At 43.4% G+C, this 16,635-nt stretch overlaps 1 protein-coding gene across 2 annotated transcripts in view; it reads right to left on the reverse strand.

The window, feature by feature from the left end:
• The window catches only part of CCDC85A (coiled-coil domain containing 85A), a 635,522-nt gene that overhangs the window by 101,251 nt on the left and 517,636 nt on the right, over window positions 1-16,635 (reverse strand). The gene's annotated exons all lie outside the window — the stretch shown is intronic.

A 16,635-nucleotide genomic window follows, 5' to 3' on the forward strand; every position in this document is an offset into this window, starting at 1 on the left:
CAGTCACACATATAAGAAGCACAGTGACAGTGTTGGTTACTGCACTTGTCATTTAGTGTAAAGGATTTATTAAAAAAAATATTAGTGTTTTCATGCACCGTCTCTTTAAAAAAGCCGGCCGGCAATTCAGCATCGGTACCCGACAATTTAGAACAGAAAGAATAGAGCTTCACACATAGATTAGATAGATAGAAACATGTCAGTCACATATATAATAAGTACAGTGACAGTGTTGCTTACTGTACTTGTCATTTAGTGTAAAGGATTTATTTAAAAAAATAATAGTGTTTTCATGCACTGTCTCTTTAAAAAAGCCGGCCGGCAATTCAGCAGCGGTACCCGACAATTTAGAACAGAAAGATAGAGCATCACACATAGATTAGATAGATAGAAACATGTCAGTCACATATATATGAAGTACAGTGATAGTGTTGGTTACTGTACTTGTCATTTAGTATTAAAATAAAGGATTTATTATTAAAAAAATTGGCGTGGGGTTCCCCTTAATTTTAGGCTCTAGCGGAGGTTAAGCAGACGGCTGGGGCAGATGTTTGAAGCCTGGGAAGGGGGTAATACCCACGGAGCTTCCCAGGCTACTAATATCAGCCCCCAGCTGAATACATAGCCTTTACTAGCTATTAAAATGGGGGACCCCCCAAAAAAATGACGTGGGGTCCCCCCTAATGTAATAGCTAGCAAAGGCTAGGCAGACAGCTGGGGGCTGATATTAATAGCCCAGGAAGGGTGCCATGAATATTGGCCCCCTCCCAGGCTAGAAACACCAGCCGTCAGCCGCCCCAGAAATGGCGCATTCATAGGATGCGCCAATTCTGGCACTTAGCCTCGCTCTTCCACGCTGCCCTGGTGCGGTGGCAGGGGGTAATAGGGTTGGGGTTGATGTCAGCTTATAATGCCAGCTGACATCAAGCCCAGGTTAGTAATGGAGAGGCGTCTATAAGACACCCCCATTACTAACCCCATAGTCAAAGTTAAAAAAAACACAAACACCCAGAATAAAGTCCTTTAATTGAAATAAAGACACAATCCTTTATTGTTCTAAATTAAACCATACTTACCATCACGCCCATTCCAGCTGAAGCCAACGATCTCCTGCAATAAAAGAAAAATAATAAAGCAACCTCATCCTTACCTTTCCATGGTTCCCAGGACAGCTTCAGCTCTGCTACATCGAGATGACAGGCTGGACCGCAGCAGAACGCCGCCATCCAGCCTGTCATCCAGCAGACACTGAGAAGCGCAGGCTTGCTTGCGCTGCTCAGCGTCTCTCTGTGACGACATCCAGATGAGCCGAGTTCATGTCCAATGAACTCGGCTCACCTCATGCACGTCACTGACAGCGTGGGAAAATTCTCACGCTGAAGCGCTGATTGCAGGAGAATTTTCCCACGCTGTCAGTGACGTGCAGGAGGTGAGCTGAGTTCATTGGACATGAGCTCACCTCATGCACATCACTGACAGCGTGGGAGAATTCTCCTGCACTCAGCACTTCAGCGTGAGAATTTTCCCACGCTGTCAGTGACGTGCATGAGGTGAGCCGAGTTCATTGGACATGACCTCGGCTCATCTGGATGCCGTCACAGCGAGACAGTGAGGAGCGCAAGCATGCCTGCGCTTCTCAGTGCCTGCGGGATGACAGACTGGATGGCAGCGTTCTGCTGCGGTCCAGCCAGTCATCTCGATGTAGCAGAGCTGAAGCTGTCGTGGGAACCATGGAAAGGTAAGGATGAGGTTGGTTTATTATTTTTCTTTTATTGCAGGAGATGGTTGGCTTCAGCTGGAATGGGTGTGATGGTAAGTATGGTTTAATTTAGAACAATAAAGAATTGTGTCTTTATTTCAATTAAAGGACTTTATTCTGGGTGTTGTGTTTTTTTTAAATACTTTACTAGAAATTCATGGCGGTCATGTCTAATACTGGCGTGACCCCATGAATTTTGGGCTTGGGGCCAGCTGATAATACCAAGCTGGCCCTAACCCCTTTATTACCCAGTGAGCCACCGCACCAGGGCCCTGGATGAGTTGGGTACAGCGCCAGAAGATGGCGCTTCTATGAACGCGCCATTTTCCGGGGTGGCTGCGGTCTGCAATTTGTAGCGGGGGGGGGCCCAGAAAGCTTGGGCCTCCCTGCGCTGCAGATTCCAGCCCCCAGCTGCCTAGTTGTACCTGGCTGGACACAAAAATAGGGCGAAGCCCCACGTACTTTTTTTTTAATTATTTCATGAAATTCATGAAATAATTAAGAAAAAAAGGGCTTCCCTATATTGTTGTGTCCGGCCAGGTACAAATAGGCAGCTGGTGGTTGGGGGCAGCCCGTTCCTGCCTGCTGTACCTGGCTGGACACAAATATAGTGCGAAGCCCCACTTCAATTTTTTTTAATTATTTCATGAAATTCATGAAATAATTAAGAAAAAAAGGGCTTCCCTATATTGTTGTGTCCGGTCAGGTACAAATAGGCAGCTGGTGGATGGGGGCAGCTCGTTCCTGCCTGCTGTACCTGGCTGGACACAAATATAGTGCGAAGCCCCACTTCAATTTTTTTTAATTATTTCATGAAATTCATGAAATAATTAAGAAAAAAAGGGCTTCCCTATATTGTTGTGTCCGGCCAGGTACAAATAGGCAGCTGGTGGATGGGGGCAGCCCGTTCCTGCCTGCTGTACCTGGCTGGACACAAATATAGGGCGAAGCCCCACATCAATTTTTTTTTAATTATTTCATGAATTTCCTGAAATAATTTAAAAAAAATTGACGTGGGGCTTCGCACTATATTTGTGTCCAGCCAGGTACAGCAGGCAGGAACGGGCTGCCCCCAACCACCAGCTGCCTATTTGTACCTGGCCGGACACAACAATATAGGGAAGCCCTTTTTTTCTTAATTATTTCATGAAATAATTTAAAGAAAATTGACGTGGGGCTTCGCCCTGTTTTTGTGTCCAGCCAGGTACAACTAGGCAGCTGGGGGCTGGAATCCGCAGCGCAGGGAGGCCCAAGCTTTCTGGGCCACCCCCGCTGCAAATTGCAGTCCGCAGCCACCCCGGAAAATGGCGCGTTCATAGAAGCGCCATCTTCTGGCGCTGTACCCAACTCATCCAGGGCCCTGATGCGGTGGCTCACTGGGTAATAAAGGGGTTAGGGCCAGCTTGGCATTATCAGCTGGCCCTAAGCCCGAATTTCATGGGGTCACGCCAATATTAGACATGACCACCATGAATTTCTAGTAAAGTATTTAAAAAAAACACAACACCCAGAATAAAGTCCTTTAATTGAAATAAACACACAATTCTTTATTGTTCTAAATTAAACCATACTTACCATCACGCCCATTCCAGCTGAAGCCAACGATCTCCTGAAATAAAAGAAAAATAATAAAGCAACATCATCCTTACCTTTCCATGGTTCCCATGACAGCTTCAGCTCTGCTACATCGAGATGACAGGCTGGACCGCAGCAGAACGCTGCCATCCAGCCTGTCATCCCGCAGACACTGAGAAGCGCAGGCTTGCTTGCGCTCCACAGTGTCTCTCTGTGAGGGCATCCAGATGAGCCGAGTTAATGTCCAATGAACTCGGCTCACCTCATGCACGTCACTGACAGCGTGGGAAAATTCTCCTGCACTCAGCGCTTCAGCGTGGGAGAATTCTCACACTGAAGCGCTGAGTGCAGGATAATTCTCCCACGCTGTCAGTGACGTGCAGGAGGTGAGCTGAGTTCATTGGACATGAGCTCACCTTATGCACGTCACTGACAGCGTGGGAAAATTCTCCTGCACTCAGCGCTTCAGCGTGGGAGAATTCTCACGCTGAAGCGCTGAGTGCAGGAGAATTCTCCCACGCTGTCAGTGACGTGCAGGAGGTGAGCTGAGTTCATTGGACATGAGCTCACCTTATGCACGTCACTGACAGCGTGGGAGAATTCTCCTGCACTCACCGCTTCAGCGTGAGAATTTTCCCACGCTGTCAGTGACGTGCATGAGGTGAGCCGAGTTCATTGGACATGAACTCGGCTCATCTGGATGTCGTCACAGAGAGACGCTGAGCAGCGCGAACAAGCCTGCGCTTCTCAGTGTCTGCGGGATGAGAGGCTGGATGGCAGCGTTCTGCTGCGGTCCAGCCAGTCATCTCGATGTAGCAGAGCTGAAGCTGTCGTGGGAACCATGGAAAGGTAAGGATGAGGTTGCTTTATTATTTTTCTTTTATTGCAGGAGATCGTTGGCTTCAGCTGGAATGGGCGTGATGGTAAGTATGGTTTAATTTAGAACAATAAAGGATTGTGTCTTTATTTCAATTAAAGGACTTTATTCTGGGTGTTTGTGTTTTTTTTAACTTTGACTATGGGGTTAGTAATGGGGGTGTCTTATAGACGCCTCTCCATTACTAACCTGGGCTTGATGTCAGCTGGCATTATAAGCTGACATCAACCCCAACCCTATTACCCCCTGCCACCGCACCAGGGCAGCGTGGAAGAGCGAGGCTAAGTGCCAGAATTGGCGCATCCTATGAATGCGCCATTTCTGGGGCGGCTGACGGCTGGTGTTTCTAGCCTGGGAGGGGGCCAATATTCATGGCTCCCTTCCTGGGCTATTAATATCAGCCCCCAGCTGTCTGCCTAGCCTTTGCTAGCTATTAAATTAGGGGGGACCCCACGTCATTTTTTTTGGGGGGTCCCCCATTTTAATAGCTAGTAAAGGCTATGTATTCAGCTGGGGGCTGATATTAGTAGCCTGGGAAGCTCCGTGGGTATTACCCCCTTCCCAGGCTTCAAACATCTGCCCCAGCCGTCTGCTTAACCTCCGCTAGAGCCTAAAATTAAGGGGAACCCCACGCCAATTTTTTTAATAATAAATCCTTTATTTTAATACTAAATGACAAGTACAGTAACCAACACTATCACTGTACTTCATATATATGTGACTGACATGTTTCTATCTATCTAATCTATGTGTGAAGCTCTATTCTGTCTGTTATAAATTGTCGGGTACCGCTGCTGAATTGCCGGCCGGCTTTCTTAAAGAGACGGTACATGAAAACACTAATATTTTTTTAAATAAATCCTTTACACTAAATGACAAGTACAGTAAGCAACACTGTCACTGTACTTCTTATATATGTGGCTGACATGTTTCTATCTATCTAATCTATGTGTGAAGCTCTATTCTTTCTGTTATAAATTGTCGGGTACCGCTGCTGAATTGCCGGCCGGCTTTTTTAAAGAGACAGTGCATGAAAACACTATTATTTTTTTTGATAAATCCTTTACGCTAAATGACAAGTACAGTAATCAACACTGTCACTGTACTTCATATATATGTGACTGACATGTTTATATCTATCTAATCTATGTGTGAAGCTCTATTCTTTCGGTTCTAAATTGTCGGGTACAGGTGTATGCCGCTGCTGAATTGCCGGCTTTTCATGTTTCACTGTTGGCACTGTTCCCATCGATTTGGGCAATCACTGTAATGCCACAACCACCATGAGTGGCAGACAATCCCTGCATGATTGGTGCTCTAAATAGCGCCAGACATGCAGGACAAGCTTTTGGTGCACGAACAGTTATCGAACATAACCTCGAACAGCCGAATTTTTTGCAAATCGTTCGGGTTCGTCGAACAACTCGAACACCGCCCAGAACAGCTCGAATTTGAGATTGGCGAACAGTTCGAGTAGAACAACGCTCATCTCTATTCATGTTGCAGATCATAACAGTAAGTCCAGCCCAGAAAAACTAAAAGGAAAGAAATTCGGGAATCGGTATGGTTTCCATCCAGGATTTGGCTCAACGCCTGCAGGGATTGTCTCTGGAGAAGGCCGAGCTCCAGCTACACGTGAGTATCTGTTTTGAAGCACATTTTATGGAACCCAAGGTAGGACTGTCTGATGTTTTTTATGGCAAACAGCAAGATTTTTTTTCCTTTAAAAATGCTTGTTTGTTATATTTTTGTTTGAGACTAAGGTCCTCTGGGAATGAATCACAGCGCATTGGTTTCATTATGTCACTTTTGCGCAAAGAACCACAGGGGTGGGCCTTTTCTCTCCAACCTAATGATCCATGTCTAAGATCTGTAGAAGAATTTTTTTTCTGCTCTGGGGCTATTATATGACGATCCTGATCGAATCTCATCTGCTGAGGCAGAACTCAGGCGTTTGAATCAGGGGTCAGTCAATGTTGAAAATTATTGCACACACTTCAGAAGATGGGCCTCAGAAGTTAAATGGAATGATCCAACTCTGAAATGTCTATTTCTTGCTGGTCTGAGTGAAAGGGTTAAGGACTTGCTAATTGCATTCCCCGCACCTGAGACTCTGCAGGATGCCATGCAATTAGCTGTTCGTGTGGATAGGAGACTGAGATTTAGACAGAATGAGGTAAAGACTCCTGTAATGCCGGGTCCTAGTCCCCAGAAAATCTGCTCTTTTTTCATTGTTTAAAAAAAGGACGGGGGTTTACGTCCATGTCTGGATTTTCGTGAAATTAATAAGATTACCGTACGCAATTCCTACCCATTGCCATTAATTCCTGACTTGTTTAACCAGTTGGTAGGGGCCAAGTGGTTCTCTAAAATTGATCTCCCGGGGGCATACAATTTGCTACGAGTGAAGGAGGGTGATGAATGGAAAACTGCTTTTAACACTTCGGTAGGTCATTTTGAGAATCTGGTGATGCCTTTTGGTCTTAACATTGCACCTGCGTTTTTTCAGAACCTTATTAATGACATCCTGAGACCTTTGATTGGTAAGAATGTGGTTGTGTATTTGGATGACATTTTGATTTATTCACCAGATCTAGAGTCCCATTGGCAGAGTGTACGTGAAGTTTTGCAGTTATCGAGTGAAAATTCACTCTTTGCTAAGTTGGAGAAATGTGAGTTCGCTGTGCAGAAAATTCGTTTTTTGGGCTACATTGTCTCCAGCGAGGGCTTTGAGATGGACCCGGTGAAGGTTCAGGCTGTGCAGGAATGGCCTAGGCCTATTGGTTTGAAATCTATACAGAGATATTTGGGTTTTGCCAATTATTACAGGAAATTCATTAAGAATTTTTCTGTAATTGTTAAGCCTCTGACTGATCTCACCAGGAAAGGTGCGAATACCGTCCAGTGGACTACTGAGGCCATTGAAGCGTTTGAGTATCTCAAAGAGAGGTTCAGTTCTGCCCCTATCCTTATGCAGCCTGATGAGACCAAGCGTTTTTTGGTCAAGGTCGATACTTCATCGGTGGGGGTCGATGCACTTTTGTCTCAGGAGAACAAGGATGGAGTACATCCTTGTGCCTTCTTTTCGAAAAAAATTTCGAAAACCGAACTGAATTATGATGTTGGAAATCGGGAGTTGCTGGCTATTAAACTTGCGTTTGGACATTGGCTTCATTTTTTGGAAGGCGCTAGATTTCCTATTCAGGTTTTCACAGATCATAAGAATTTGATCTATCTGAATGCTGCCAAGCGCTTGAATGCCCGTCGAGCTAGGTGGGCACTTTGTTTTTCTCGGTTTCATTTTTCTGTTACCTATATCCCTGGTACTAAGAATGTTAAAGCCGATGCATTATCTCGCAGCTTCTCTCCTACGGTCGGTGCCGAGGAGGAGGAGAGCATTTTACAGAAAGGAGTTGTGGTGGCAGCTTTGAACTCCGTTTTGGAGAATGGGATTCTGAAAGCTCAAGATGATGCTCCATCTAACACTCCCCATGGGAGGTTGTTCATGCATAGAGCCTTTAGGAGAGATTTGTTTGTGGAGTGTCATGAGTCTCGGTTGGCAGGTCATCCAGGAATTTCTGAGACTAAGAGACTTATCAGTCACAGTTTTTGGTGGCCTGGATGGCAGAAGGAAGTCATCAAGTGGGTGCGTCAATGTATGGTTTGTGCTAGGTCAAAGGCTTCACATACTCCTGCTGCGGGGTTGCTTGGCCCTCTGGAGGTTCCTAGTGCGCCTTGGACGCATCTCACAATGGATTTTATTACTGATCTTCCTGTGTCCGAGGGTTTTACTGTCATCTGGGTGGTCATGGACCATTTTAGTAAGATGTGTCATTTGGCGCCATTCATTAAGTTGCCCTGCACCAAGACACTCGCTAAGGCGTTTGTTAAGGGGATTATCAAGCTACATGGCATTCCCACGGATATTGTTTCTGATAGAGGACCTCAGTTTGTGGTTTGCTTTTGGCGTGACTTTTGTGACAGGTTGGGAGTCCATTTGTCATTTTCGTCTGGGTATCATCCTGAGTCTAATGGACAGACTGAAAGAAAGAACCAGGATGTTGAACAGTTTTTGCTTTGTTTTGTGGCGGACAATCAAGACGTGTGGTCTGAGTTTCTGCCTCTCGCAGAATTTGCTCTTAACAATCATACATCCTCCTCTGCTGGGTGTTCTCCTTTTTTATGTATCAGATAGGGATGCCACTGTCTCAGTTCCTCCTGTGGTGGAAGACGGCGAATATGAAATTTCTCGTATCTTGAATTCTAGATGGTATAGAGGGAGATTACAGTATCTTGTCTCCTGGAAGGGTTTCGGTCCCTGGGTAAGGACGGATGATGTCTCTGCTCCTAGGCTTGTTAAAGCTTTCCACAAGAGGTTTCTGGATAGGCCTGGGCCTGGAAGATCCGGAGGATCCTCATAAAAGAGGGGGTACTGTTAGAACCCTCCTGTTTGTTTTTTCCATCTTGTGTTTTGCGGTCACTTGACCATCTGCCTTTATATTCCAGCTCCGCCCTTTTGGCTTTGCTGGACTTCAGTGTTTGATTGTTTCTCTAGCCAGGTGCTCTGTGCCTTTCTCTGTCAGCTCGTTTGGTCCTTCTGGGACCTCTAATACTTTTTTGTTTGTTTGTCTTTTTGTGTTCTGCTACAGCTTCTATGTTTAGGAGGTGTCCCATTTTCATCCCAGTCCTTAGTTCTTTTAGGGACCCCTCCCCTTATGCTATAGGTCTTCGCTCAGACTAGCCGAGGACTAGGGATTCAGCTTAGTTTTACTGTAGGGACAGTTTTCCCTCATCTTTCCTTAGTTCATGTTGCAGATCATAACAGACAGTGCCCAGTCAGCAAAAGGAGACCAATAGGTAATGCAATGCTCCCCTGTAAATTTCTATATGCAAATAGCCTCTTCAGAGAAGGAGCAGACAAGAACTCTTCTGACATCGATTAGCGGAAGCAAGCCTAAAAGTTAATATTGACCCTTTAAAGGACCTTGTCACATGACTTAGGATAAAAAGTCAAACCAGAAACTCTATTTGCAGACACATGTTTTAGAGTTTTTTTGCCCCTCATAAGTGCAAAACAAGAGAACTGGTTGGCTGGGTGAGAGTCTTTTGGCTTTTAATCCTAAAGCATGTGGCAAGGTCTTTTAAATAGTTGATATTGACTTTTAAGATTGCTAATTCCAGTAGGTGGAACTAGAGTTCCTGTCTTGTTCCTCTCTGAAAAATCTGTTTGCATATTCCCAGGGAAGCATTGCATGACATCCTTATGCAAACTCCACAAGGAGAAACTTCACCCTTTACTCCTCCTGTCACAGTTCTCTAACTCAGCCAAGCTATTATCATGCTTTGCATTAAAGAGCAGCAAAAACCCTGAAACATGCCGGCAAATTAGTGAAATCCTAATCTCTATTATATAAACCTAGTATAATTTTAGACAGTTTCATAATAAATGTATCAAGTCCTACTTTGGGTCTTATATTTAGAGCATGATTTATCCTTGCAGAATTCAACTTTCTATAAAAAAATCACATGTTCAATATAATCTATGTGTAATCTAAAATTGAGTCAAATTTAGGACTTAATATGTAACACACAAAAGTTGCATTGTATCTCAAAATCTCTATTCCATTTTTTATTGTAGTAATTCTTGAAAATGTGTGCTTTTTTCTATAAATACATCTTGCAGATAGGATATCTAATGCTTATTCTTTGTTTTTCCCAATAGGTTCGCAAAAACTTCGAACTCAGTCAGTTGTCAAAATAAAGTCATCTAAACAAGGGTGGAAAAAAACTTTCCAGGTGCTCAATCCAGGGGATTAAGAATGCATCCCCCTCAAAAAAAAGTATCTTATCAATATAATTATTGTCCTGTCATGTTGCAATTATTAAATTTAAATTCAATATCCAGTCATAACCTCAAAATTCAAGTTAATATGTAGGGAATTTTCATCAGCTATTTATTTCCTTCACTGCTCACTGCTTGTCTGCGTTTTGGTTCAGCTCTATTAGGAAAAAGCTGTAATATGCGACTGCATCTTAATTTCGGTACCGGTGCTGATCTACCTCTACAGATTGGTTGCTGTTAGAGATAGGAGGATCTTTTGAAATTCAAATTTAAAGGGTGCACCAAATTTTCCCCCAAAATTTGATTTGCCATGAATACTGAAAAGTCACGAGAGAGAAGGAGATGAAGAGAGAGACCTGACTAGCACTGAGGAGGTTTAAATAACCCTCCTTGTTTGTAGTATGAGAAGAAAAAGAAAGACTTTATCACAGGTCAATTAATTCACAGTCACTCTGAGTGACTATACAGGGACAGCACTTCTCTATATCAACTGAATTTTTGGATTATTAATCACAGACTCCCATTCCCATTTTTAAAGTGATTCAGCACTTAACTAGTACACCACAATCCGATGAGGACTTTATCTGTCCCTAGGTGGAATGATCTGTGCACTCTGACCTCCTCTATCTACACTGTGCAAGGATTTAATGGAACTCCTTGGCTGGCCTCCATTTTTAATACTCTCTATTGATAGCCCCCCTGATTGGCTGCGCTACAACACTGGGATGCTATAGGTGCTCAAAAATCAAATTGCAAAGTATTCGAATTTGCAGGCACCTGCAAATTTCAGGCAATTCGAATCTAAGTTGATTTTCTACGGATCGATACGTTGATCTCTAGTTGCTGCATAATAACACAAATCTATGTCACAGACTCAACAAGGAGACATGATTTCTATTACACCAAGGGCAGAATAATTAAGACAAGACAAAACAGATTACTAAACTATCTCTTAGAAAACGATGATTATCAGATCATTGCTAAACATATACTGCAGGGACTAGACCTTAGTAAAAGGGGCCTGGAGGTTCCCTTTAAAGAAAAGTTTTCATGTTGATTTTTCAGTACTTTCTGGCATAGACAGGTGCTGGAGATCAGTAATCTATACTTTATCTCAATATGCAGAAAAATATCCAACTGCTTTCAAGCATAATCTCGCTGCTACTGTGCGGCTCTACAATATTCAATTATAGCCATATTTGGTTTTTTCATGATGATTCAGCACAAAAGTATTTTGCAAAGGCTGTAAAAATAAAAATTTTAGAACTGTTTTGTTGTTTTTGGTTGACAAAGCAACTTGGTGAAGTGAAAATCTACAGAATGACAATGAGCTGCCTAAAAACTGCATAGTGTTTCTTATTCCCATCAATAGTTTAACAACAAACAGACAGTAATATTGATCATTTCTAAAGATTTCAAGTCCACATAAAGTACAGACCAAAAGTTTGGACACACCTCATTTAAATATTTTTCTGTATTTTCATGACTATGAAAATTGTACATTCACACTGAACTCATCAAAACTATGAATTAACACATGTGGAATTATATACCTAACAAAAAAACTGAAAATATGTCTTATATTCTAGGTTCTTCCAAAGCAGTCATCTTGCTTTGATGACTGCTTTGCACACTCTTGGCATTCTCTTGATGAGCTTCAAGAGGTAGTCACCGGAAATGGTTCTCACTTCACAGGTGTGCCATGTCAGGTTTAATAAGTGGGATTTCTTGCCTTATAAATGGGGTTGCAACCATCAGTTGTGTTGTGCAGAAGTCTGGTGGATGCACAGCTGATAGTCCGACTGAATAGACTGTTAGAATTTGTATTATGGCAAGAAAAAAGCAGCTAAGTAAAGAAAAATGAGTGACCATCATTACTTTGAGAAATGAAGGTTAGTCAGTGCGAAAAATTGGGCAAACTTTGAAAGTGTCCCCAAGTGCAGTTGCAAAAAACATCAAGCGCTACAAAGAAACTGGCTCACATGGGGACTGCCCCAGAAAAGGAAGACCAAGAGTCACCTCTGCTTCTGAGGATAAGTTTATCCGAGTCACCAGCCTCAGAAATCATAGGTTAACAGCAGCTCAGATTAGAGACCAGGTCAATGCCACACAGAGTTCTAGCAGCAGACACATCTCTTCAACAACTGTTAAGAGGAGACTTTGTGCAGCAGGCCTTCACGGTAAAATAGCTGCTAGGAAACCACTGCTAAGGACAGGCAACAAGCAGAAGAGACTTGTTTGGGCTAAAGAACACAAGGAATGTACATTAGACCAGTGAAAATCTGTGCTTTGGTCTGATGAGTCCAAATTTGAGATCTTTGGTTCCAACCACCGTGTCTTTGTGCGATGCAGAAAAGGTGAACGGATGGACTCTACATGGTGTGGGGGTGCTTTGCTGGTAACACTGTTGGGGATTCATTCAAAATTGAAGGCATACTGAACCAGCATGGCTACCACAGCATCTTGCAGCAGCATGCTATTCCATCCGGTTTGCGTTTAGTTGGACCATCATTTATTTTTCAACAGGACAATGACCCCAAACACACCTCCAGGCTGTTTAAGGGCTATTTAACCAAGAAGGAGAGTGATGGGGTGCTACGCCGGATGACCTGGCCTCCACAGTCACCGGACCTGAACCCAATCGAGATGTTTGGGGTGAGCTGGACCGCAGAGTGAAGGCAAAAGGGCCAACAAGTGCTAAGCATATCTGGGAACTCCTTCAAGATTGTTGGAAGACCACTTCCGGTGACTACCTCTTGAAGCTCATCAAGAGAATGCCAAGCGTGTGCAAAGCAGTCATCAAAGCAAAAGGTGGCTACTTTGAAGAACCTATAATATAAGACATATTTTCAGTTGTTTCACACTTTTTTGTTAAGTATTTAATTCCACATGTGTTAATTCATAGTTTTGATGCCTTCAGTGTGAATGGACAGTTTTCATAGTCATGAAACTACAGAAAAATCTTTCAATGAGAAGGTGTGTCCAAACTTTTGGTCTGTACTGTATATACACTGCTCAAAAAATAAAGGGAACACTTAAACAACAGAATATAACTCTAAGTAAATCAAACTTCTGTGAAATCAAACTGTCCAATTAGGAACCAACACTGATTGACAATCAATTTCACATGCTGTTGTGCAAATGGAATAGACAATAGATGGAAATTATTTGCAATTATCAAGACACCCTCAATAAAGGAGTGGTTCTGCAGGTGGGGACCACAGACCACATCTCAGTACCAATGCTTTCTGGCTGATGTTTTGGTCACTTTTGAATGTTGGTTGTGCTTTCACACTCGTGGTAGCATGAGACAGACTGTACAACCCACAGAATTTGCTCAGGCAGTGCAGCTCATCCAGGATGGCACATCAATGCGAGCTGTGGCAAGACGATTTTCTGTGTCTTTCAGCATAGTGTTCAGAGGCTGGAGGCACTACCAGGAGACAGGCCAGTACACCAGGAGACGTGGAGGGGGCCGAAGGAGGGCAACAACCGAGCAGCAGGACCTCTGCCTTTGTGCAAGGAGGAACAGGAGGAGCACTGCCAGAGCCCTGTAAAATGACCTCCAGCAGGCCACAAATGTGCATGTGTCTGCACAAACGGATAGGAACCGACTCCATGAGGGTGGTATGAGGGCCCAACGTCCACAGATGGGGGTTGTGCTCAAAGCCCAACACCATGCAGGACGCTTGGCATTTGCCACAGAACACCAGGATTGGCAACGTCGCCACTGGCGCCCTGGGCTCTTCACAGAAGAAAGCAACTTCACACTGAGCACATGTGGCATATGTGACAGAGTCTGGAGATACCGTAAGAGCAATCTGCTATCTGCAACATCCTTCAGCATGACCGGTTTAGCAGTGGATCACTAATGATGTGGGGTGGCATTTCTTTGGAGGGCCGCACAGTCCTCCATGTGCTCGCCAGTGGTAGTCTAACTGCCATTAGGTACCGAGATGAGATCCTCAGACCCCTTGTGAGACCATATGCTGGTGCGGTTGGCCCTGGGTTCCTCCTAATGCAGTACAATGCCAGACCTCATGTGGCTGGAGTGTGTCAGCAGTTCCTGCAAGATGAAGGCATTGAAGCTATGGACTGGCCCGCCCATTCCCCAGACCTGAATCCGATTGAGCACATCTGGTACATCATGTCTCGCTCCATCCACCAAAGTCACGTTGCACCACAGACTGTCCAGGAGTTGGCGGATGCTTTATTCCAGGTCAGGGAGGAGATCCCACAGGAGACCATCCGCAACCTCATCAGGAGCATGCCCAGGCATTGTAGGGAGTTCATACAGGCACAGGGAGGCCACACACAATACTGAGCCTCATTTTGATTTGTTTTAAGGACATTACATCAAAGTTGATCAGCCTGTAGTGTGTTTTTCCACTTTAATTTTGGGGGTGACTCCAAATCCAGGCCTCCATTAGTTAATAAATTTGATTTCCATTGATGATTTTTGTGTGATTTTGTTTTCAGCACATTCAACTCTGTACAGAACAAAGTATTCAATGAGAATATTTCATTCATTCAGATCTAGGATGTGTTATTTGAGTGTTCCCTTTATTTTTTTGAGCAGTGTATATCCATTCTATTTTGTAATCAGTAATGTACTGTACCTTTACACCCCTTATATTTTATATTGAAATACCGAACCATAATATTTGAAAATTCTTAATGATTTTCATGCCTGAGCCCATGTAAAATTGTAAAGTATTCCTTTTCTGTGTATATTTTCTTTCATATTTAGCAGTAGTCAGAAAAAAAAATTGGTGTCCTAGTAAAAATAGTTTTCCTAGCTCAACTGTCAGGAAATCTTTGCACATTTGGAACAACTTTGCCTTGAGTTGCAACCATGCTAAAGGTCATGCTACTTCATATACCACCTGCTTATGGCACTATATGCTTAGAACAATTATTAGAACAATACTTTAGGGGGTTGTCCACAACTCGCACAACCCCTTCTGAATTTCCATGTTTCCTCCTAGTAAAATAGTATCACCTATACTCACCTCCAGTGCCGTCGTCATTCCAGCGGTGTCGGCACTGGCTCTCCTGGGGCTCACGTGACATTGTTATGTCACACAATCCATGTAGCCAATCAGCTCTTGCTTCACTCTCCCCTCCTTTTGACAAATCAAGAGATCAGGAGGCGGTGAGAGCTACTGCTGCCCTCTCACTTCCTTCAGATGTCAATTACATCCATAGGAGAGGTAAGTGAAGCCAGCACTAATTAGTCACAGGGATCATGTGACATAACAATGTCACGTGATCCCCAGGAGAATCAGTGCCGATACTGCTGGAATGGCACCGGCATCAGAGGTGAGTTTAAGTGTTATTATTTTATTTGAGGTAAACATAGTAATTCAGAAGAGATTGTCTGAGTAGTGGACAACCCCTTTAATAACATTAATACTAGAATTGAGCAAAAAGATTTGCAAGACTGGACCAGTACATACGTCTGTATTCAGTAATCAGAAGAGGCTGCCACAGAGTACTGATGTGAATGGTGACAAGGGTCCTGCAAATTGTTGTACTCAGCTATACCTAATACCTAAATACCTATAATGCATATCTTCAGTATACCACAAATAGATTTTTTTTCTCATTGGTTCTATGATAAATCAAAATTATTAAGCAAAAACAACATTTTGATAGAATAAAAAAAGAACATCATACTTCTGAGATACAATATTAGCCCCCAACAAATCTTTGGCCACCTTATTATACACAGATCTTTGATATGGCCATGTGCATCCTCCTGGGTGCATTCATTTCTACATTGTGGCCCCTTCTACGAGAGTCAGTCAATAAGTAATGCCTCCTATTGTTTTTCTCCTTAAATAAAGTAGTTATGTTAAATATTCGAATTTGGCACAATTCCTCAAACCTTCTTCTCCAGTCCACAGCAATTGCAACTTCCTGCACCAACAGGTGGCAGGACTGTATCCGTTTGCAAAATGGCTGACATCGATGTTCGTATTAGACAACGTTCTGTGATTGAATTCTTGCATGCAGAAGGTGAAACCCCCATTCGAATTCATGAGAGACTGAAAATTGTGTACGGTGATGCAACAGTGGATGTCAGTACTGTTAGACGGTGGGTTCGTCGCTGTTACACAGCTGAAGGGCCATCACAGTTGACTGACAAAATGCGGAGTGGCAGGCCAGTAACCGCAGTGACTCCAAGCAACATTCAGCGAGTCGATGACATCATTCGTGGTGACCGCCGGGTGACTGCAGATGAATTGTGTGGCATTATCTGCCTCAGTAAAGGCAGTGTGATGAAAATTATTGGACAACTGGGATACAGAAATGTTTGTGCACGGTGGGTCCCAAGAATGCTTTTTACCATGCTGGAATACATGCCCTTGTTAAACGGTGGACCAAGACTGTGGAAATGGATGGAGATTATATTGAAAAGTGACAAATTAATCGTTAATGTTGTGGTTTTCAACCTATGTAATTGCATTTGAATTTTGTTGCCAATTAAAAGGAGAAAAAAAATAGGAGGCATTACTTATTGACTGACCCTCGTATATTTCACATCAAATAGGGAATGTTGTATTAAAATTAATCAGT

This window comes from Phyllobates terribilis, unplaced genomic scaffold (assembly GCF_046119375.1).
Source record: "Phyllobates terribilis strain yellow unplaced genomic scaffold, ASM4611937v1 Scaffold_3__8_contigs__length_932513732, whole genome shotgun sequence".
NCBI classification, from domain to species: Eukaryota; Metazoa; Chordata; class Amphibia; order Anura; family Dendrobatidae; genus Phyllobates; species Phyllobates terribilis.